Genomic DNA, 24,305 nt, shown 5'->3' with positions numbered 1-24,305 from the left:
AATTCTTTTTATAAATTCTGTTTCGGTGGAGGAAATAAGTAGTATCTGAAATTTAGTTGGCATTTAAATTCATTCAGTTGACTCAATCTCTCTCAGCTAATAGTTCAAATATACATGTTGACAATTCCATGAGCAGCCATGAAAGCTTTATATAAGGTATATACTGACTTGATACATATCTAATTTTATAAATAAACATACCCACAGTATGTATATTTCATATACCTAAACTAGATTTATTTCTTCCTTCCTCCCTTCCTCTCTTTCTTTCTTTCTTTCTTTCTTTCTTTCTTTCTTTCTTTCTTTCTGTTCTGGGGTACATGTGCAGAACTTGATATTTGTTACAAAATGTGGAGGTCTGACACAGAGTCTTGCTTGGTCACCCAGGCTGGAGTGCAGTGGTGCAATCTTGGCTCACTGCAACCTCCACCTCCCAGGTTCAAGCGATTCTCCTGCCTCAGCCTCCCGAGTAGCTGAGATTACAGGTGTCTGCCACCACACCTGGCTAATATCCGTATTTTTGGTAGAGATGGTTTCACCATGTTGGCCAGCCTGGTCTCGAACTCCTGAACTTCAGTAATCCGCCTGCCTTGGCCTCGCAAAGTGCTGGGATTACAGGCGTGAGCCAACGTGCCTGGCCTAGATTTCTTTTTTTAAAGTCAGTTTTATTGAGGTATGGTTTATATGCAGTACAGTTTGCCCTATTTAGTTTTATAGCTCTATGAATTTTGACAATGTACATAAGTCATATACCGGTACCACAATCAAGATACAGAATATTTCCGTCACCCTAAACAGTTCCTTGTCTTCCTTTGTAGTCAACCCCCTCCTCTTATTTCCAGCCCCTAGCACTGATAGGATTTCTGTGCCTTCTGTTTTGCCTTTTCCATTATGTCACATATAAATGGAATCATATAGAGTCATAGAGTCAGTCTTATTTTGTTTAGCCTAATGCTTTTAGGTTCATCCATGTTGTCACATATATCAGAAATTCAGATCTTTTTTGTTGCCGAGTAGCATTACATTATATGAATATACTATACCATTCCATTACATGGATTTATCCATTCATCTATTGATGGACATTATTTGGGTTTTCAATATTTGGTGAATGATAAAACTGCTATATATATTTGCATAGAAGTTTTAAAATAGACATGTATCTTCATTTCTCTTGGGTAAATGCCTAGGAATGGGATTACTGGATCATGTGATAAGTGTATGTTTATAGAAACTGCTAAACTATCTTCCAAAGTGGCTAAACTTTTGCATTCCCACCAGCAATATATGAGAGTTGTAGTTGCTCCATGTTCTCATCAACACTTGGTATTATCGGTGGTTTTTGTTTTGTTTTGTTGTGGTATTGTCACATTAATTTGCATTTCCCTATTGAGTATTGATGTTGAGATATTTTCATGTACTTTTTTGCCATCTGTATCACTTCTTTGGTGAAGTGTCTATTCAGATTTGACCATTTAAAAAACTGGATTGTTTTCCTATTTTTGAGTTGCAAAAGCGCTTTATATAGTCTGGATAGCAGTATGTGGACTTATTTTAATCCTCATAATCTGTGTGGTAGATACCATAGGCTAAATGATAGATAAATAAGTTGTGATGCAGGATTGTTAAGTAATTGCCCAAGATTACATAGCTAATAGGTAGCAGAGCTGGGATTCAAACCCAAGTAGATTGACTAGAACCTGTGTCAAACTGTTTGCGTTTTTTTTTTCTTTGATCCTCTCATATGCAGAGATTGACTTATTGGGGCTGTAAATAGAACAAGGATCCAGTTCCTGTAGGTGATAGAATAATGCTAATGGGGACACCGCTGGGCAGAGGGATAATATATTGTAATGGCAGCTCTGGAGTCATCTCCTTAGGAACAGCTAAGATAATTGTTTCTGTTGAAGAGGTGTAATTATTTTCCGTTTAATTCTCTTCACATTACTGGTGGCCAGAGTAATTCCTTTAAATTATGTTTGGAATATTTGCCATTATTAAGTAATGAGGTGCTTTATATAAATGGATTTTCTCAATAGCAGAAGCTTATCCTTTTAGATATCTGTTATTCATAAAACATCTCACACACTTGATGTTACACACTTTGGCTTTCGAAGGCCTGTCTTAAACTAATGCTGACTTGGAGACACTTAGTGTATGGTAATTAGGGAATATTACAGCTTACTGACCTTATATAATGGCTTCATATCTGAATACTTTTAAAGTTATATTTATTTTTAGTTTTATAAGGTGGGGGTTTTTTTATGTCATTATCAGCTCTTTCACTTTTTCTGACATCCTTTTATAATACTGTTGCCCTCTTTTACCTGTTACATTTTTTATTTCTAATTAGCCAAAAGAAGCTAATCAGATTGTTAGGTTTACATTCATATTATCTAAAATAAATTTCAGATATGGAAAATTACTTGGGGGGAACTTTCCAGGGAACAAGTGAATCTCCTGTGACTGCTCAGTGGACCTTGTTTCTTGGTGCATGGGCTCTGAATAGTCATTTTGTGTAAGTGAACTAAAGTAAGCTAAATATGACATTTGACAGGAGAAAACATGGTCTATATTTTTTTTAACAAATTTTTAATTAACAGTTTGTAAAACCATGGAGATTATTTTTCAGTAAAAGGATAAACCAAGCAATCTTCAGTGTAAGGAATAAATAGACAATAGGCAGAAAGTTGGTTCACAATCATTGCTGTTTTGCAGCATTTTGTAAAGTTCCTAAGTCAGTGACAGCTTGTGCTCTCATCTATGCCTCTGGTAAGCCAGAATAAACTCCCAACTAATTAACTAAAGGGAGAAAACCTTGCTAAATCCTATTTACTTTTTGTAAGATACCAGGACGAAGGCTATCTATTGAGTTGCATTTATCATGTCAAGTGCTTTGGAAGTACTTAGTGCTTTCAAGCCATTTTGATTAATTTAAACTCTTAGAATAAATTAATAAGTATTCACCCAGAGGCCAGGATAAGTAGGTGTAGTAATATTTCAGTGGCTTGGGCACTTTGTCAGATGTATTCTGACTTGGAAGGCAGAGCTTCACTGGCCACAGTTGTGCCCTTAGGCTGGCCTTGCCACAATTGCAGTGGAGCTGTAGCAGGGTGCCTGGCACAAGAGGCTTGAAATACATGTAGAAAATTTTGCTTGAAAGGTAAATCAAACTGTGGCTATCATTTGGAAGTAGTAGAGTTGTGAACTATGATCGTACCAATACTTTTTTAAAAGAGTTTTATCAAGCTTGCAGTTTAGTTAAAATCATTTTGCTTTGTTGGACTTTAAATTCCTAACATTGGGGTGTGGGTTTTTTAAAATTCTGTAAACCAGTTTAATTCACACTTATTTTTCCACTGAACTTTGAATTTTCTAGTGGATTTTATTTGTTTAGTGAACTTACAGATCTGCATCTGGCTTTGTAGTTTGCTAGCCTTTCCAGACTACATAGCAATATATCTCTTTCACATGAGGGTTAATGAGTAGCCAGATTACACTCACCAGTCCATTGTTACATTAAGAGCCACAGAGTTTGCTATCTCCCTTCCATCCCCTTTCATACTTTTTTCCTTTCACAGTTTTACTTGATATAGTAAACTAACTTTTAAAAATTGAGATTTTTATATTTTAAAACAATATATAGTTTTTAATTTTGCTCCCTTGTAGATTCTTACTCTATTGTTAATTTTAAATTATGGCAATTAATATGAGCTTAGTAATGGTCTAATCAAGGTAGATCTTGCTCCTTGCCTCTTCTTCCCCACTTTCCTATACCATTTTTACCTGTAGATTTGCATGTTTGACCTAGCAGAATAATTGGGTCCACAGCAACATGGGCGTGCCTCCCTTAGAAACACTTGGTTTCATGTATGACTCATAAGCTGAAGCACAGACACCACTTCCCCAATCTACAGGAGCCATTTTAACAGCTAAAACTTGTCGGATTGCTTTTTATTTTCAAGCTCAAAAGACGATAGAGAAAGAATACTTGAAGGTAACTTGTTACGATTTTGTATGTTTGCTTCTGGCTTTTTCTTGAGCTGATAAACAGAGGGTGGTTCTTACCTGTCGAAGAACATGGCTGAATGTGTTCTTTAACCCTCTGATAAAATGTGTGTGGTCAGTCACATGCCTGATTGAACTTAATTGCTAGGGGGAAACAAAGCACTGAAATTCTGGAAAGTTTTAGATGTTCTTGTTAAAGCATTTTGTATGTCTTTGTGATTTTTTTTCTATGTAATTTAAGAATAAAATAGGTTTTTTGTTTGTTTATTTGTTTTTAAGCACCACAAAGCAAACTAAGGTCAAATTTTAATTTAAAAAATCTAATTGTATTTTTTGGGGTAGTTGAAGTTACAGTTAAGTAAACCGTATTATTCCTGTGTGATATGGATGTTAAAAATCCAGGGGCAGTGGCTTTGTTTTGGCATTTTAGCTAAGGGTGAAGTTTTGGGATAACTCAGTCATAGGTGTTGCTCATTGACTGTTATTTATATATTTTTTCTCCCTCTCTGTTTTTTAAAGTTAATGAAATTATATTAAATGTTTCATTTTGGAAACCCAATAGAAATTTAAGTGAATTGTTATTAAGATAATAAGTAAAAATGAATATTAGATTATTTAGATAACAAGTAAAAGTGAATATTAAATAAAGAGGAAGAAAGACTAGAATGATTCATTTACTATTAGAAAAAAATGAAGTTTTATAATTCACACTGAAAACTTGTTCTGAGTAACAACCTTAGAAGTAAAGCTGTCTTCTAAGGAAATGTAGTTATTTCAATTTTATGTAAAAAGAAAAAGTGATGAGTATTGGCCTTCCTTTTGTATTACTGTTCTTAAAATTTGCCTGCCTTGAATTAAAAACCTTCTATAAATGAAAAGATAGCTCAGTCTTGTCCTGAAGTACTTGTCATTGTAGTTATGAGATTTTGGCTGGCGAGTATACATCCTGCTGTGCCTTAAAGTTCTAGGTGCTCTGTAAAGAGGAGTGCAATCGTATTTTATTTCTGAAACATATTTATGAAAATAAAATTGGAATATGCAGTGATTCCAAAAAATAAAGTTTTTGGATATAAAACTTGCCAAATCATTTCTTATTGACCAAAATGATATTTAGCTAGTTCTTTGAGAATTTGCTATGCACTTTCTAAGTGCTTAAAAGGCCTGTCAGATTAAAGGGAAGAAAGAAAGGCAATCAGTTATTATTTCTAACTCTTTTGTAAGGTTTGTTGATATTAACAGATCTCAATTTTGCGGTCTTACAAGAAAGACACAGCGGACATTTTACCAATTCAGCTGAGCCATTTGCTATCATCTTTGCATATTGCTGGTTTAGTCGGCCTTTGAGTAAGCAAAAGCTGTATTTACTTCTAGTCTGGTCTGTGTGAAAAATCTAATGAAGACTTTTCTATTTTTTTTTTTTTTAACTTTTTTAAGGTGGTGATCCATAAGAGAAAAATCAAGAGGCACACAAATAAGCGGCATAATTAAGATCTTATTTATTAAAGAGAAGTAGAGGAATTTGGTTTCTTAAATTTAAGAAGCTGGTACAGTTTAAGTAAAATAGATATTGTTTATATATTTTCTTACGTGATAAAGACTGAAGTGGAGCTTCAAGGAGAAGGGAGAAGGGGGGGAAAAAGAAGAGAACAAAGAAAAGACCAGAACAATTTATCAAGTAGTTCCCTCTCCACGTTTTTCCTTCCATAAGACTGAATGTAAGTTTGAACTGACCTATCAGAATTAAATTTAGAATTACTGATTTATAGAAGTTTAGTGCTGAAAGTGACTGAAGATTGTCCAACTGCCTCACTTTTATAGATGAAGAAACAGTGGCCCACAGAGGTCCCGTGATTTGCTTGAGGTCATGCAGTACCTAATGGCAGGGCTTCGCAGTCTGGAACTGCTCGTGCCAGTCACTACAAGTGATGCTTTGAAATGCTCTATATTTCCTTAAGATTAAATAAAACCTTAATTAAGATGTTTGGGGATAATCTTGGTGGTAAGTTGCAACCAAATGGATCAACCAATGATTTTGAAAATGTAGTTTTCTTTTTCATCAGAAAGATGATGCATTCATTTTATTTCTACAACTTTTTATTTTTCACTGTTAGAATTTTTTTGTTCATGACATTGCTTCTTTCAAGATGGCTTTAGATGGAAATATAAAGAGGTGGGAATTTAATTTGAGCTTCTAGATACAAAGACAGTTTTATTTCTGCTTTAGTTTTACCTCATATTCTTTTTTTTTTTTTTTTTTTTGAGAAGGAGTTTCACTCTTGTTGCCCAGGCTGGAGTGCAATGGCGCAATCTCAGCTCACCGCAACTTCCACCTCCCAGGTTCGAGCGATTCTCCTGCCTCAGCCTCCTAAGTAGCTGGGATTACGGGCATGCACCACCACGCCCAGCTAATTTTGTATTTTTAGTAGAGACAGGGTTTCTCCATGTTGGTTAGGCTGGTCCTGAACTCCCGACCTTGGGTGATCCACTCGCCTCAGCCTCCCAAAGTCCTGCAGACACAAGCCACTGTGCCCGTCCTTACCTCATATTCTTTTAGGAGGGCAAATATTGTTTAATGTGATACCTTGTTATACTAAAGTATGTGTACGTGTAAAACTTTGCATGTGAATTTACAAAATCCAGAGGTGTCTAAGCTTTAACATTACACTTATCTTAAATTTGACCTTATTATAAGATAGTAATCTCATTTTATTTATCTTTGTCACATCTTCTCCTCCTTCTTTGAAATAAGAGAATTGTTTGGTATATATAAAATCTTTTGTCTCTTAATTTTTTGGTGTGTTTTATTGGGGTGGTTGGAAATTCTGTAGGTCTGAAATTTAGATTTTTAATAGTTTATGCATAACTGCTGAATCTCCTAAATTTCTGAGTGCCCTAACTCAATTCAGTGTGAAATCATCCACAGTGTGGCCATCATTGTCCTAAACCCCAAAAAGCACAAAAGGCTAGGAACATGGGCTTTATCTTCATAAACTTAAATTCTTGTTGGGAAAACAGGGCTTGTTAACAAGTGAAGTAAAGAATAGAACCAACCACTGACTACATAAATTCAGGTTCAGATTGCCTAGAGATAAACGATGACTGAAAGAATGCTCAGGAGAGTTTATCTTGAAGGAATGATGAATGTTGAAGGTTGAATAGCATTTACCTATGTTAAGAAGAGTGTCTTCGTCAATAATAAGAATGAGAATATATGCTGTTTGAGAGGAAAAAGGTTTTATTCTGTTTTTCTGTCTTTTTCAACCTTTGACGAAGTACCAAGCACATATGAGTAGACAGGTATTATTTGTTGTGTTAAACCTTTGGCTACTCTTTTTTGCCATCTTATGTGACAAATTCAGTTGGCCATCTTGCTGAAGTTAAAGATGGCACATCTTTAAAAAGCATGTGGCCCTCAGCTTAATCTCTGACTAGTGTCTGCATGTTGTAGGTAATACTGTCTGATAGTATTACCTTTAAAGCTGTAATTATCAACCTTTGGTGTAACAAAGAATCACCCAGTTTTAACTCAGAAATTCTGATTCATTAGGCCTAGGATTTGTTTAAACAATCAGCGTTTTTTACTGTGTACCCTAAATGATTATGATGTAGGTGCTTATATGCCACATTTTCAGAAAGAGAGTTTACAGGTTTAAGGCTATGAAGAGGAATTAGCTGTTTTGCATTTAAATATTTGAAGTTTTAGGCAGCAATGCTATTTTGAAGCCCATAGCCTTTAGTAAGGAAGGAAAGCAACTAGGGTATTTTATTATCAGTATTAGAACCCGTTTAGGCTCCATTCCCATCCCAGTTATCCCTTTCTCCAGTCCATTTTTTTTTGCTGTGCTATATGTTGTTCAACTATGTGGCTATCCCTCTTTCCTTTTCTTTGATCCACCCCCGAAACCTACTGCCATATTGGCCATAATAAATAATCTTTGTTTTTTAATGTAATTAACCTATTTTTTATTTCTCAGTGAACTCTTCCAGTGTTAGTTGTTTTGGTTCCAGTTGTTGCTTCTTGGTTTCCCTCTCCATACTCTTACTCCTGGGGCTTCAGGAAAAACACCCCCTTACTGATTTAGGGTGGCATTTACAGCCTTTTGAAAGCTCTTCTCTCTTGAGAAATACACTATTATTATTTGTAATATTTTTGTTTTCTTTCTTTTTTTGTGGAGGGGGCAGGGGCGACTTAAAGACTAGTGCAATAGTATGTACTTGTTTGTGTCTGGGAGGAAGTAACTTTTTTTTAACCCTGTAATGCTTGGATATGAGTTTTGAAGCTTCTTCAGATATTTAACTGCATATTTGATTGCATATTTGTAGATTTTGCCTAATATTACATCTCATCTAATGGGACATTGGTAGGTATTCACTGACTTGGATAAATGAGAAGAAAATTCCCCTCATTTGAATTGTTTGAAGATAATCATTGCTTCCATAAATTAGCCAGAATATTTTGCTCCTTTGCTTAGGAGCTCCTTCATATAAATGGTTGAAATTAAGTTAATAACGTTATTGAGTCAACTCCAATGATTAGGGCAGTTTCCAACTATCTGAACAATCTTTCTTCCATTAGTATGGAGAACCTACAAGAGTTTTTTGTGTCTTGTCAAATGAGCTGTATACTATAATAAAAGTGGCTGTTGAGCAGTACTACAAATGTCTTTTCTGGTCATGGTTCTAAGCACCTTAAGTCATTATATGAGAAAAATAACTCATTGTGTGCTCTTTGCTTTGTTGACAGAGAGGGAGAAATTATGCAGCTGAGCTTTGGATATACAAATTTCTATGTAGAAACGTTTTGATTCCTTTTCTTCCAGGTATTAGCATCATCCTCATCGTCAGAGCCCTCTTGCCTTCTATAGTTTGTATGAAGATTGGTTTAACAATTTTTATATTAAAAGCTATCAAAGTGATATATATGCACACCATTCAAAATTTAATTCATAGATCTATAATGAAAAGGAGCCTCCCTCCTCTGCCCCTTCTCACTCTGAGTCCTGCTGTCCAAAGGTAACCACTTAGAGAAGTTGTTTTATTTTTTAAGTTTGTATTTTCATGTGATTTGTCCTCGTCCTGTGTTCTAGTCTATATATTAGAAGCTCTTCAAAGTAGCAGGCATCAGTATGACTTTACATGCTGCAGTATCTACATGATAGATGCCCAGTCATATAGTGATCATTATGTCTGTGCTGTTACATGGTGCAATTTTAAAAATCTAAATACAATTAAAGAAAATTAGTTTCTGGGTTTAGGAAACAATCCTATAAATAGTAAAACTATAAAATATTATAATAAAACTATTAAAATGAAGTGTAACAATTTATATATATGTTATTTTTTATATCAAAATACTAAATGGAAGTTTAGTATTGTAATGGGGCAATTCATTATTTTTTCTTCTTTAAAAATGAAATGTGCATGTAGGAGAATATATATAAAACATAGAGTTTAAATAAAATTATAAAGTGTTACAACATGGGTAAACATTTTGTAATTTTATTTAAGCAGTTTTGCCCCATATTTATAAGCATCTTGAGAAGCAACCCATGTTAAGAAATATAGAGTATGTCTATTACCCTAGAAGGCCCCCACTCCTATTCATGTTTGTTTCCTTTAAAAAATAACTACTATGCTGACTTTTGCAATAATCTTTTCTTTATAGTTTTACCTCTTTGAACTTTATACACATGAATCACACCATATATTCTGTAGTGACTTTGCTTCTTTCATTCAGCTTTGTGACTTAAGTTACTTTTCATTACAGTATAGTATTCCATTGTTTGTCTGTACCACAGTGTATTTATTCTCTCTTGTTGATGGCCTTAGATTATTTGCAGCTTGGGAACACTTGTACATGGTTCCCTGGAACATAAATGTAGAAGTTCTCTAGAGCAGTATCTTCACATTGAGGGATGTGAAGGCTTTGCAGAGTATAGATAGTTTAATGTAATTTATAGTTCTTCAATATCTTTCCTAGGATCAGATACCTGCCAATGGTGACTTCTAACCTATTCAGAATCTTTCCATGGTGTATTGCCCTGGGGTGTAAAATCCTCCAGGACCCTAAACAGTTGGGCAGTTGATGCATTTCAGAAGAAGCTGTAGACAACAATATATTTGACCCCAAAACGATTCAATATGCTTGTCATTTGTTAACTAGAGTTATTTCAAAAATAATTTTGAATAAAAAATAAATTTTAATAAATACATGTTCCCAATTATGCATATAAAAGCAATCCTACTATACTGATATATATGTAGTAAAGTTATAAAAATATATAACAGGGAAGATATCAATTTTAGAATAGTTGACGAGTGGGCACTGTAGCTTATGCCTATAATTTGAGCACTTTGGAAAGCCTAAGTGGGAGGATCACTTGAGGCCAGGAATTTGAGACCAGCCTGGGCAACATAGCAAGACCCTGTCTCTACAAGTAGAAAAAAAATTTCGTTTTTTTAATTAGCCAGGCGTGGTGTCACACTCCTATAGCTCCAGCTACTTGAGAAGCTGAGGCAGGAGGATTGCTTGAGCCCAGGAGTTAATGCTGCAGTGAAATATGATTGCACCACTGCACTTCAGCCTGGGTGACAAAACAAGAATCTGTCTCTAAAAAAAAAAAAGAGAGAAAAGAAAAAAACATAAAACTTAAAATAGTCGAAGGAGGGATAAAATGAGACTGGAGAGGGATATTAGAGGAGGCTTTAACTGTGATGACCTTTTTTTTCTTAAAAACAAAACAAAAACAAAAGCAGAAAGAAGCTATGGTAAAACATAAAGCTAGGTGGTAGATAGATGAATCCTCTTTGGTTTAACTGTTTCATAATAGTCTTTTTTTTTTTTTTTTTTTTGAGACGGAGTCTTGCTCTGTCGCCCAGGTTGGAGTGCAGTGGCACAATCTCGACTCTCTGCAGCCTCCGGCTCCTGGGTTCAAGTGATTCTCCTGCCTCAGCCTCCCAAGTAGCTGAGATTACAGGTGCCCACCATGGCGCCCAGCTAATTTATCTTTGAATTTTTTTAGTAGAGATGAGGTTTTGCTATGTTGGCCAGGCTGGTCTTGAATTCCTGACCTCAAGTGATCCGCCTACCTTAGCCTCCCAAAGTGCTGGGATTACAGGTGGGAGCTACCACACCTGGCCTCATAATACATTTTTATCTGTAAGCTATAGTTTATTTTTGCCCTACATTTATAAGTATCTTGAGGAATAATGTTTAATTTGACTGGTAGTAAAAGTTGACTTAAAAAAAAGTGGCAATAAACTTTGCATCAGAGCCAGGGGCACTGAGATGCACCTGTAGTTCCAGCTACTTGGGAACTTGAGGTTGAAGAAATGCATGACCCCAGGAGTTTGAGACCTGGGCAACATAGTGAGACCCTCCTATTTCAAAAAAATGAAAACTCTGCATCAGTTAAAAATGGGATCAGGCACGGTGGCTCAAGCCTGTAATCCCAGCACTTTGGGAGGCCAAGGCAGGTGGATCACTTGGGCCCAGGAGTTTGAGACCAGCCTGCAAAATATGATGAAACCCCATCTCTACTAAAAATACAAAAATAAGCCAGGCATGGTGGTGAGTGACTGTAGTCCCAGCTACTTGGGGAGCTGAGGTGGGAGGATCACTTGAGCCCAGGAGGTCAAGGCTTCAGTGAGGCATGTTCGTGCCACTATACTCCAACCTGGGCAACAAAGTAAGACCTTGTCTCAAAAAAAAAGTTAGCTGCCGATTTCAGTGAAAGGGATTGGGTAGATTCAGATGTAAGTGTTATAAGACTGTGTGTCTGTCTCAAATAACTAAGAAGATCTAAGCATACTTCTGGATGGATAAATAGTAATTTCCAGTTGAGATCCATTAACAAATTGGAACTTTAGTTACCTAGCAGTAATTTAGTTAGGTTTCATCTTCAGAATTATCCCATATTGAAGTATTTCTCAAAAACACATTTCAAAACAAAAACATTCATAAAATAATTAGTATAGTATTAACATCCGTGAACTTTTAAGTAGCTAATAGATTGTTGCATCTAACCAGATTTACTGGCATATTCACTGTTTCATCTTGCTTCCTGATCAGTGTTTCATGTAGCTACCTTAGAATTCTTACTGTAATGGTAGCAATTTCTGAATCTTCAGTGATTTTTGTTGTTGTAGTTATAAACTAGATATACACTCTTCAGGTAAAGCTTTCAAAATTTAACAATGTAAATGTGGGAACTGCTATAGAAAGTGAAAACATAGATCTTGACCCAGGTTTTTACTTTCATCATCCCTTGGCTCTCTTTCCTGTAATACTTCGCACAGTGTATGTATAAGCAGTGGCATGGACAAAGAACAAATGGAAATAGAAGTCATAAGATTTCATTGTCTGAGGGTTCCTATAAAGTCATATAGTTCAGAGGTCTCTTAAATTTTCATTATATACCTTTTGATCTATATTATTATTGATTCATTCAACAATTACTGCCTGTTACATATTATTCTTGATGTTGGGATATAGCAATGAACAAAATATAAAAACTATTCATAAATTATATGCATATATTGTACTAATTAACCTCCATTTAAAATGTATTATAATGTATATAAAGATTAGAGAAAATTATAGATAAACTAGATTAGTTTTCGATGTGCTACATGTGATCTAAGGGAAGGAAAGTGTGCACACACACCACACACACACACCTCATACCTATATGTATGTTTTTGGGGGGTGAGGGGGAGATAGTGGTGTAGCCCTCTCGCCTAGGCTGGAGTACAGTGGTACAATCATAGCTTGCTACAGCCTCAAACTCCTGGGCTCAAGCAATCCTCCACCTAGCCTCCCATGTAGAACTACAAGTGCATACCACTATGCCATGCAAATTTCTTTCTGTTTTTTTTTCTTTCTTTTTTTTTTTTTTTTTTATTGGTAGATACGTGGTCTGGCTATGTTGTCCGGGCTGGTCTCAAACTCCTGGGCTCAATCGATCCTCTTATCTTGGCCTCCCAAAATATTGGGATTACAGGCATGAGCCACCATGCTTGGCCCAAAGCATGTATATTTAACAGCATTATTTTTAATCAAGGAAAAAAATTACCCCAGAGAGATTTTTTTTTCAATATGCTGTTCTGAGAAAAGACTCCTTTAAAGGGCATATAATAAATAATAATATCCTATAAGTAAAAAACATATATTGATAAATATGACCTAGGAAAACAAAAGCTCTTTGTGGTCCTCAATAAATTTTAAGAATATAAAGGGATCTTGACACCAAAAAGTTTGAGAACTGCTGCACTATTGCAACTAGTAATTTAAATATCATTCTTAGAGTTTTACATTATTAAATTGAAGTTAAAAAAAAACACAAGCTTTCTAAACCAGAACAACTAGAGTAAAAACATTAATTTGAAGTTTTTTTCCCAATGAGAAAAATCATAGACTGTCACCTTTACCATTTATTTACTTGTGTCTCCTAGCCTTTCCACAAAGAATAACCAATTCTTTAAAATTGGGAAGTATATTAAATTATTACATTTAAAATTAAAATACATTAAACTTTCTAGCAAAGGAATGCAAATTAAAGTCAAATAACCCCCCTGTGTTTTTATCCATCATAATGACAATAGTTCAAGTATTGTGGGTTGTTGCAAATGACGTTGAATGTCCATGCAGGTATTCTGTTGCTAACAGTATAAACTGAAAAAATCTTCTGCAGGGCAGTTGGCATTATGATATCAAATGCTTTGAAAGTCTATGTGCCTTTTGATAGAATTCAATTCTTGGTAGGTATCCTAAAGAAAATTTAAGGATGGGACCAAAGATTTAGTTGTAAGGATATTTGAATCGGCTCACTGCAAGCTCTGCCTCCCGGGTTCACGCCATTCTCCTGCCTCAGCCTCTGGAACTGTAGCTGGAACTACAGGCGCCCGCCACCACGCCCGGCTAATTTTTTGTATTTTTTTAGTAGAGACAGGGTTTCACCGTGGTCTCGATCTCCTGACCTTGTGATCTGCCCGCCTCGGCCTCCCAAAGTGCTGGGATTACAAGCGTGAGCCACCGCGCCTGGCCAGGACCCTGTTTTTTTTTAAAAAACACACTGCAAAAAAAAAGACAAATATGTTTTCCAAAACAAAAGCTGTACCGAGAAGTGTGTAAATCTTTTATCTTTGACTTCACAGAAGACAGCTATATTCTCATATCTGCTTTTGCATGAAATCTGTTGGGATATGTTGCTTTTGTTGAAGAATATGAAGAAAATTCAGCCTCACACAGATGTCTAGTCACAAAAAGTAGATGTATTTTAATGACCACTTCAGATAATTGTGGATATTCTTTGATACTACACCAAAGCTCATCAACAAATGCTAGTTTTTTAAAGGTTAGAACAATGAGATTCTGAAAACCTATGAATGAACTTTTTGTCCCCTGTAACATTAAAATCCATCGGTCTGTCTTGTACTTTGAATGGATTGATTTTTTTTTTAACCTAAGCAAGATTTTGTAACATCATGCGTGAGTCATTTGGGTATTGCAAATGTTGACATAATATCAAAATCACACCAGTCTCATCAGAAAAGCTTTTTAAGTGTATTGAGAAGCCAACAGAGTCGAAGTGGTAGATACATACAAGTTTTCCAAAATTCTGATTTTCAGTTGAAAGCTTGCATTTTATAATTGGTGACAATTGCTGTTGTTTTCCTTGAAGTGATAGACATGCTTTATTCATTTTAGGAAAAACTTCTGCCAGATATCCAATTCTGAATAATAATTAGTTCTTTTAAGTAAAAATTACATTTCACGAAAGCAGCAGCTAGTTTGGCTCACAGATTGAAGAATAATAGCATAAATGGTTTTTCTCAAGACAACAATGCTATTTCTGTTTATGCCAGAAGTAGTGCTTTATTTGTACCTCCCATTTTATCACTCAGAATATTAAAAACATATGTATTTAATGGTTGAGATTCAAGAAAATAGTTTTTACTCTTCTTCAAAGACATTCTTAAGTGAAGTCGCCTTTTTAAAATGTGAGTGCCCAGTGGTAAGGAGTAGACTCGTGGCTTGAGGGTGCAGCCTTGGTCAGGGCAGAGGCACTCGCAGTTTCATCCTGCTTTGCTTTTGCATCATCAGGGCAAGTATCAACACAGTGGAAAAGCCAAATAATACCTTGCCATTATTATGAAGAGTTGTGATCTCAGGAGCCCCCTGAAAGGGTCTCTGGATCCTTTGTGGGTCTGAGGATTGCATTTTGTGAATCACTGTGAATAGTGCAACATTAGAAATAATACAAATGTCTAAAAATTAGGGGTTGATTAAATAAATGTTATATGGAAGAAATATAATTTTATTAAAGTTTATGTTAAATATAAGCTTATAACACAGTATTTTTCTGTTTTTGGCACCTCTCTAATGAGGAAATCGACATTCGTCAAAGAAAGTGAAGTCGTTGGTTCTGAGCCTCAGTGCTTCCATTTGTGATTAAGAAAAGGGAAGTTGAAAGGCAGAGAAGGCGGCAGTTACTAGCTTCTCCAGTAGGCTAAGGGATGTTTGTACAGCAACTTTATTTTTACAGTGAAAGGAATTGGCAGTGGTATCAATCATTTTTAGATACTTAATAATAATATGTGGAATGTGCCTTCAAAAGAAGTTCCTCCAGTAGACTCAATTTATCTTTAGGCATTTTCTGATTTACATTTTCCCGTTGTGTTCTTCTTAATTGAAAGAGCTTTCAGTTGCTGCATATTATTTAACTTCAGACTGAATTAAAGAAATGAGTTATAAGCAGGTTAAAGGATACAGTTGAGTTGAGCCCCTTGGGCTTCCTGCTAAGACCTCCACACAGGGCGTTCCTGAGGTGTATTATCTGTACTCTGCAGCAGGGAGGAACACTTTTTGTGAGCGGCATCATTGAAGATAGGCTGCTTTGTGCATCTGAGATATTTCTCTTTGTTATAATGGAAGCCTAATAATAATCATGACTTGTCTTGAGTAAGGTTTAATATTTTCCTAAGCACCAAGTTCTAAGGAGGGTTTGATGTTTAAAATTCCTTTCCAAATAGCCATTGTGTTTATTCAAAATTTTATGTCTTAGATAAACTTGGTAAAGTATGCTGGAAGAATATATACAGCATGCTATGTACATAAAGTTTTAAAATATACTATACAAAATGTACATATATACTAAATTATAAGGAAAAATAACATTAAGATTTTAGACTTAAGTTTGAATAGTTAATTCGAATTAATGTTACATGTGTTTTAGTTTGAAGGGCAACCTAAAAAGTTTGTATTTAGACATAAGGTATATTGAGTAAATTATTTTATCCAAAATGTTTTCATGGTATGAACGTTGCAAACTAGACATCGTGCCTGATCCTTTGATCTGTAGATCAGAGAAAAACTTGCATATTGTTATAGGATAATTTACAACCTGTTAGTCTTAAGAATAAACTGAAAGGAAGATGTAATACTTATCTGCCCTTGGTAGAACAGAACAGTTACACATCGTCAACTGTGTTTGATTGTTGGGTAGGTGGTGGACACTAGGTTCTCTGCAGCTGCTCTGAGACTCCCCCACTCAATCCCCGTCCTGCCCCCAAGTTAGGGTTATTTCACTAAGCATCAGAGCCAGAGGATAGGGGAGGGAAGCTAATGTGTAAGGAAATGGGTGATGTTCTTCTTCCTTAATGGTTCGGGGAACACTTACTCCTTATTCCCTAGATATTGGGGACAATTTAGCTAATACATTTACAAGTGAGAGCAGAGATATACTAAAGATATGCTAGGAAGGCACTAATAATTCTTAGACTCCTATAAAGAATGAGCAAGATCCTTCTGGTTGAAAAATACTGGGTAAAAATGAAATCGTTTTTCAAAGCCACTCATTTAAGAAATGTTACTTCAGGAGCCTACTACCATGCTTACAGCTGATTATTAGGTATATGTTAAGTTCTGTTTAGGAAAGAGAGGTCACAGGAAGCTGAAGATGGACTTCTGTGCAGTAAAATACGAAGAGTGGTTTTGGACACTGACCTAGAATGGAATAGCACTAAACCCTGGGGGAATTGTAATTGTGGCAACTTATGCTTATTATAGCATAGGTAAATACTGACCAATGTGAATGGATAAGCTAGCTGCATTTTGCCCAAGTTTATGATACAGAATATGAATCATTTGAGTAATGAATTGAATTCATTCTTAAGGATTATTAGTTTGGGAGGCAGCTTGGCATGATGAAAAGTGAGCACCCCTTAGTTATAATTAACTGGAAGTTTGGTTAACATCACTTGAAGCAGGCAGGATTCACCTGTGGAGAACAGAGTTCTATCTGGTTGCATATAGTTGAATATATATGAGTAAATAACATGAGCAAAGTTTGGGATATACAGGAAGTGAGAAGGGAGTAGAGATAGTTTGATTGGGGGATATAAATTGTAGTACAAGAGAGTTCTGATAAGAAGCCATGGTAAAAATGACCAAAGATCAAAGATGCAAGTTATCAGTCCTGCTTTGTTGATAGTCAGTTGCTTAAAGGTTTTTTTTTTGTTTTTTTTTTTTGTGGTTGTTTTTTTTTTTTTTTTTTTTTTTGATAGGTATAGCAGAGGTTTGGGGGAGTCATATATCAAGGTGGTCAAGTGTTACTTATGTAAACAGTTGGGTAAAATAGTTTGAGGGCCTGTTCTGTTGTTTAGACACTTGGTTTTTTACTCAGTCATTGTGGTTTTCAAATCTTAATTTGTGTGGTGTTTGCTCCTAAGAATACTTCTTCAAAAGACTATAAATGAGTCTTTGCGTGCATATTGAATCTTAGATCCCAAGACCAAAATACTTTTTTATTGGCTCTGTTTGCGTAAACACTCTTCACCATTTATATGTTTGTGCTACTGTACTTTCATATATTTTCACACAAACTATTGGACTATTTATAAAACAAGACATAAAGATGTAACAGAGAAGGCAGGAAATACTTGACATTTGTGTGCCATATCTTACTCTGTGCTTCCTGTCAGTTAAACCACGATGAGAGGAACAGAGACACAGATGTACAATTGCTGCTTTAATTTGCCACTGGGGAGACCAGTTATGCATAAAGCTAGTTTTATTAAACTTTTGTCGCTTGTTGATGCGAGGGACTTTGTAGGCTTGTTTGGTATTATATGGATTGTATGCATCATGTGGTGGCAATTAGATGTTTGCTACAGCACCTAATAGGAACATATATCTTATACATATTTAAAAGGTATTTACTTTTGTGACATTTTTTAGGCCATAAAAAATTGGCACTTGAATTCGTATATTTGATATAAATTCACTGTGAAATATTAGGTTAATATTTTGATCTTGAAATTTTAGTATCTAATTATTAACTTTTATGTATTAGTATATCAGGATTCTGTAAAACTTTCAAAGCATTTTGTAGTTTACAGAGTAAATTCTTACTTGGTACAACTTCAAGATGAAAGATGAAATGGAAAGTTAGAGAGGTTGACTTATCTAAGAAAATACAGTTAGTAAATGATGTTCAACTACAACTTGAATGCAGGTGTTCTGATGGTAGATCCTGTATCCCTAATGTTAGGGAAAAGGTTTGTTTTTATTAAATTCCTATTCTACCTATTTCTCAGTGATTTTAACTTTTAGGGTCACCTTTGCTTATTCTTCCTAGAATATCCCCCACCCCCTTTCCTCTCATGTTCTCTCTCTTTGGAAAAAAATGGATGTGGGCTATTTCTTTAGAAATAAGTAACATGTTACTTCCTTATGAAGTTTTTTCAGGTTCTCACAGGTATTTACCCCTCTCTATTCTGTCATCTTTTGGTTGACTTGTTTATTTACATTGTTTTGTAATTATCTGTTTACATTTTTTCTTTTTAGATGTTGAACCACTTTGGGAGAAGGATCATATCTTATTTATCGTTATTTTTGTATACCCAGTAAATAGCATATAGTAGATTTCATGAATACTTGTTGGGGGAATAAATACATGCCTGATATTTATTTTCTTTTTTCTAGAATCATAAACTGGTTAAAGAACTATAATGTGAATCTTTTCTACAAGTTGCCTTTATGGTTTATTTCTAAGAAATAATTTTATTGTAGAAGTTATTTCCTACTTCAGCTCCACCCACCCCTGGTTCATTTTTGCTGTTTATGGAAATGAGATATCTTAGTGAAATTATTAGTGTTTTCATCCTAGTTAAAAGTGGAGATAACATATTGGTCCATTAAAAAATGTAGCTGAAGAGCTTAATTATTTTAGCTTGCTAAGCATCAAAAATCTCTTACTTTTGGCTTTAATCTGGAAAAAATGTCTGGCCCTTCATTGTGGTCCACTGAATAAATGGAAATAATAATCCTCTTTATTACTTTTTGCTTCTCCCTGTATTGTTTTCTGTTGTCACCAAGTTTTTTGTGCCTCAGTGATTGGAGGGTTATAAATTGCAGTCATCTTGTCAACAGAGCAATAATTTTCACAAATAGGACTTTAGCTTAGATCTGGCCATTCTAGGAATGTCTTATAAAGTTTACATATTAACAGTTTTTCCAGCCCAAAATTGATAGAAGTTACTATGTCTTTTTAAACAATAAATGTAAATGATCGAAGTCAAATTTAAGGATTTAATTTTTAAGATTGAAGGAAAAATTATGAAGCTATATGAGTTTAATTTTTAAGGAGTTTTAGAAGAATCAAATAGTTATTTTGTTTATTAAAACTTAGGTAGACATGTGGAAAATAGTTTATAGGGTTTTTGAGTGTCCTTTTACATGTCAGACCTCCCTTTTTTGTGCTCTTTGTTGGGAGGTGTTGATGTATTTCTGAGTTTGGATCAGAAAAATACATGTATGTATGTCACTTTGACAATAGTCAGTGAAGCTTAGCTTACCACCAGTTGGTTCTGGGAAGCAAGTACATGCATCATGTGAAATTCTATAGAATGCTAAAACAAACATATGAAAACACTAATCTTTTACTGTCTTAATGAAGAATTTTAATAAGTAAATATTAAGAAAATAAAATGTCCTTTGATCTTGACCTAGTTTGACTTTTTAACATACACTTAATATTCTTTTAAACTGTGTTTATTAATAACATATAGAAAAATTTATTATATGTCTTTTGTTTTCAAGCAGCTTATAATCTTAAGAGATAGGACATAGTAAATAATTACTGAATTACATGGGAGAATGAACTTTGCTCACTTCTGCTATAGCATACATATTACTATGATTTGCATTTGCCTTAGTTGATAGATTGTAATCGCCTATAGGGAAAGTCTTCTTAGCTACTTGTTGCTTTCCTACCCTTCTCCCTTACCCACAAGTGTCTGGCAGATAGGTCCCTAAAGAGTGCTTGTCCAAAAGAATATAGACGACACTGATTGATTTTTTTGAGATGGGACTTGCCTTTTTTTTTTTTTTTTAAGATAAGGTCTTGCTCTGTGGAGTGCAGTGGCGGCATCATGGCTCTCACCTCAGCCTCCGAAGTAGCTGGGACCACCAGCTCATGCCACCATGCCCATCTAATTTTTAATTTGTGTTGAGATGGGTTCTCGCCATGTTGCTCAGGCTGATCTCGAATTCTTGGCCTCAAATGATCCACCCACCTTGGCCTCCCAAAGTGCTGGGATTACAGGCATGAGCCACTGCACCTCGCCCTGATAGGATTTCTGCAGGCCTATATATTATACTATTAATATATAGGAAAAGACAATATAGAAAGAATTATTTCTTCTTCTCCAAGGTATTTCTATTTATAAAGGGGATGTTTTTAAAAATCCCAGTACACAGTGTCACATTTCAGTTGGCTCAAAGTCAAATTAAATCAAAATGAAGGCTTTGAGGTTACCCCTAAGTAAATCAGCTTTACCTGGAACAGTCTCCTTTTGGATTTATCCGTACCTATTTCCCCCCCCCAGATTTTCCCTTCCCCTCACCTTATATACTCGCAGATCATCTCTGAAAGGTAAAAAAACTTCTCCCCACAACTCTTATTCCCCCACTTAGTGTAGGAGACATCACATTTTCTGTGTCCAGTTGTCAGGGGTTGGATTGTAACTAGGAGTTAGCTATTGAACGAGAGAGACAGAAGTTTCTTTCATGGGTTTTAAGATAACAGCCTGTATTGCCTGACAATCCCCCCCTTTTTTTCTCTTTGAAACAAGGTCTTGCTGTTTTTCCCTGCCTGGAGTAAGTGGGTGTCTATAGGTGTGATCACAGTGCACGGCAACCTTGAACTGTCGGGCTGGAGTGATCTTCCTGCTTCAGCCCCCTGCTATGGGAGCGTGCCACTGCATCTGGCTTTACATTTTTAAAGCAGGATATTTTGAGAGGGAACAGAATGTTGTGATTAAGATCACTAGATTCTAAGCCCTATAAGGGCACAAATTTTGGTCGGTTTGTTCACTGCTGTATTCCCAGCACTTAGAACAGGGTCTTGCACATTGTATGTCTATTCTTATGCCAACCACGCCATTTTGGTTATTATAGCTTTATATTCTATTTTGAAGACTTGTAATGTGGTGCTTCCAGCTTTGTTATTTGCTATTTGAGATCTGTTGTGGTTCCACAAAAGATGAATGTGGTTCTCTTTTTAAAAAAAAGATAGACGGGGTCTTGCTATGTTGCCTGGGTTGGTCTCAAACTCCTGGGCTCAAGTGATCTTCCCGTCTTGGCATCTCAAGGTGCTGGGATTATAGGCATGAGCCACCATGCCCAGCCTCCATATAAATAATAATTAAAAAAAAATGTCGGCCAGGCACAGTGGCTCACGCCTGTAATCCCAGCACTTCAGGAGGCCGAGGCAGGTGGATCATGAGGTATGAGTTGAAGACCAGCCTGGCCAACGTGGTGAAACCCCATCTCTACTAAAAATACAAGAATTAGCCAGGCGTGGTGGTGGGCACCTGTAATCCCAGCTACTTGGGAGGCTGAGGCAGGAGAATCGCTTGAACCTGGGAGGTGAGGTTGCAGTGAGCCGAGACTACGCCATTGCACTCCAGCCTAGGTGACAGAGTGAGACTCTTGTCAGAAAAAAAAAGTGTTTTTCCTAATTCTGTGAAGAATGTAATTGGTATGTTGATACAGATTGCATTGAATCTGTAGATTTCTTTGAGTTGTATCTAATTATTTTATGATTTATTTTTATCATCTCTTTCCTAATCTCCTTGAGGATGTGTCAGATTTTTGTATCTATGCAGAGATATCAGTAGTTATTAGAGATGTTTAAGGATTAAATAAAAAGCAGTATACTGTATATGTTTTACTTTGTAAACCGTAAAGAACTTATTAGACATTAGGTATTGCTAGCAAATAATCACATAAATAAACCTTATTGTGATATTGTACAATTCCTGGATGTGTCTTTATAGTAAAGTATTTTTTTAAATCCAGTAAGTGCCCATTACATCTACTGAGACAACTTTGAATTCTTGAACTTTCCAAGAGTACAACAAAGCGGTAAAGCAGAAAACACCTCTGATAAAGACCCAGGTTCGGCCCAGCATGGTGGCTCACGCCTGTAATCCCAGCACTTTGGGAGGACGAGGCAAGCAGATCATTTAAGGTCAGGAGTTCAAGACCAGCCTGACCAATGTGGCGAAACCCTGTCTCTGTTAAAAATACAAAAATCAGCCAGGTGTGGTGGCGTGCCTGTAGTTCCAGCTACTCCAGAGGCTTAGGCAGCAGGAGAATTGCTGGAGATAATGACACTGTGCTTTAGCCTGGCAAACAGAGTGAGACTCTGTCTTAAAAAAAAAAAATAAAAAAAGCCAGGTTCAATGCAGCCTCATTTGTCAACTAATTATTTTTACAAAAGCATCTTCTGAATGTCACCTTGTAAGAAAATGAAGATTTTGTGAATGCTGGTGATAGCCTGTATTTCAGTGACGAAGAAAGGTGGATCTGTTATTTATATCACATGTTTCTTCATTGGGTAACTAAGTCAGCATCATCTATTCAAAATATTTAATACTGACAAGATATAGTCATCCGAAGATGCAACAGTTCATATATTTCAAAATTACACTGGTGTTCAAGTGAATGATGGGTAGTTTTGATGTTCAGTTGAATAATAAGAAGGATTATGTGGTAATTAGTCATACGTTTTTGAAAATCTTATTTTCCCATTTCTCCCCTCTTCCAATTCTTAGGTGAAGAACAAAAACATGGAGTAAATTAAGTGATTTAAAGAGTTTTGCCACACCCTGAGCAGAATAAAAAGCACTGTTGAGAATCTCTATTTTAAGTAATTAATGAAGAATTTAAGGAGGGCAGTATACACACTGGTGATGGGAAGTTTTCAATGTAGCAGTCAAGCTGTGGAATGTCTGTTTAAACTGTCCTCATCGTTTTTGGATGGTGGTTGCCACATCCCACTTACGTGACTTGCATTGGGCTTTGTAGTCATCGACCACCCTCTATTGTTGCAACCCAGTTTGATAACCTCCAGCAACTTTTTTACTTCTTCTCAAATCATGCCTAAATTCTACTGCCTGACTTTCTATTTCCCATTGTGAACTCTTAGCTCTTATCAGGCTGTTAACTATCTCTAAACTTTGGTCATTTTTGAGTCTCTGCGTTCTTTTGTGTCGGCATTCACGTACGCATGCACGCACACACACAATATATTTTACTATCTTTTCCTTTCCCCTTTAGTCTCTCCAACTCCTACCTTCCTTCTGAGGTTCAGTTTAGTTACACATTATCTGTGAAGTGTTTTCTTTACCTGTTTGACCATCTCCTCTTCTAAAATACTGCATTTATGCATTTAGTTGCTTCTCTCGGTCTTGTTGCAAAAAACAAGTTTCATGGGAACAAGGGCCATGCATTATCTTTATATTTTACACAGTGCTGAGCCTAAGGGAAATTCAATAAATACTTAACAACATTTTACCACGAACTCCATCAATAATAGCACAGGTGCCTCTAAAATTAGATACTTGGGATCTTTTGATTAGTTCTGGATGCATCAAATAAGCATAACTAAACTATTCCTTTTTTTGTTTGTTTTTGAGACGGAGTCTTGCTCTGTCGCCTGGGCTGAAGTGCCTCAGCTTTCTGAGTACCTGGGACTACATGTGTGCATCACCATGCCCGGCTAATTTTTGTATTTTTTAGTAGAGATGGGATTTCACCATGTTGGCCAGGCTGGTCTTGAACTCCTGGCCTCAAGTGATCTGCCTGCCTTGGCCTCCATAAAACAGTTTCCTATTAGAGAAAACCTAATGCCAGGATATTTGATGCACTTTAGTTAACAGTAACTGAAATGGATTCAACTGATTTAAAAATTGATTGAGAAATTATATTTTGAAAGATGAAGGTCTAA

General features: G+C 35.8%; 1 protein-coding gene across 1 annotated transcript in view; it reads left to right on the top strand.

The window, feature by feature from the left end:
• The first annotated feature begins 3,852 nt into the window (after window positions 1-3,852).
• The window catches only part of ELF1 (E74 like ETS transcription factor 1), an 82,663-nt gene continuing 62,210 nt past the window's right edge, over window positions 3,853-24,305 (top strand). The window contains exon 1 of the mRNA XM_030813307.1: window positions 3,853-3,997. The gene's annotated coding sequence lies outside the window, so the exon portion shown is untranslated. The remainder of the gene's footprint in view (window positions 3,998-24,305) is intronic.

This window comes from Nomascus leucogenys, chromosome 5 (assembly GCF_006542625.1).
Source record: "Nomascus leucogenys isolate Asia chromosome 5, Asia_NLE_v1, whole genome shotgun sequence".
Classification (NCBI taxonomy): Eukaryota; Metazoa; Chordata; class Mammalia; order Primates; family Hylobatidae; genus Nomascus; species Nomascus leucogenys.
This window is presented reverse-complemented; position numbering and strand designations above follow the sequence as displayed.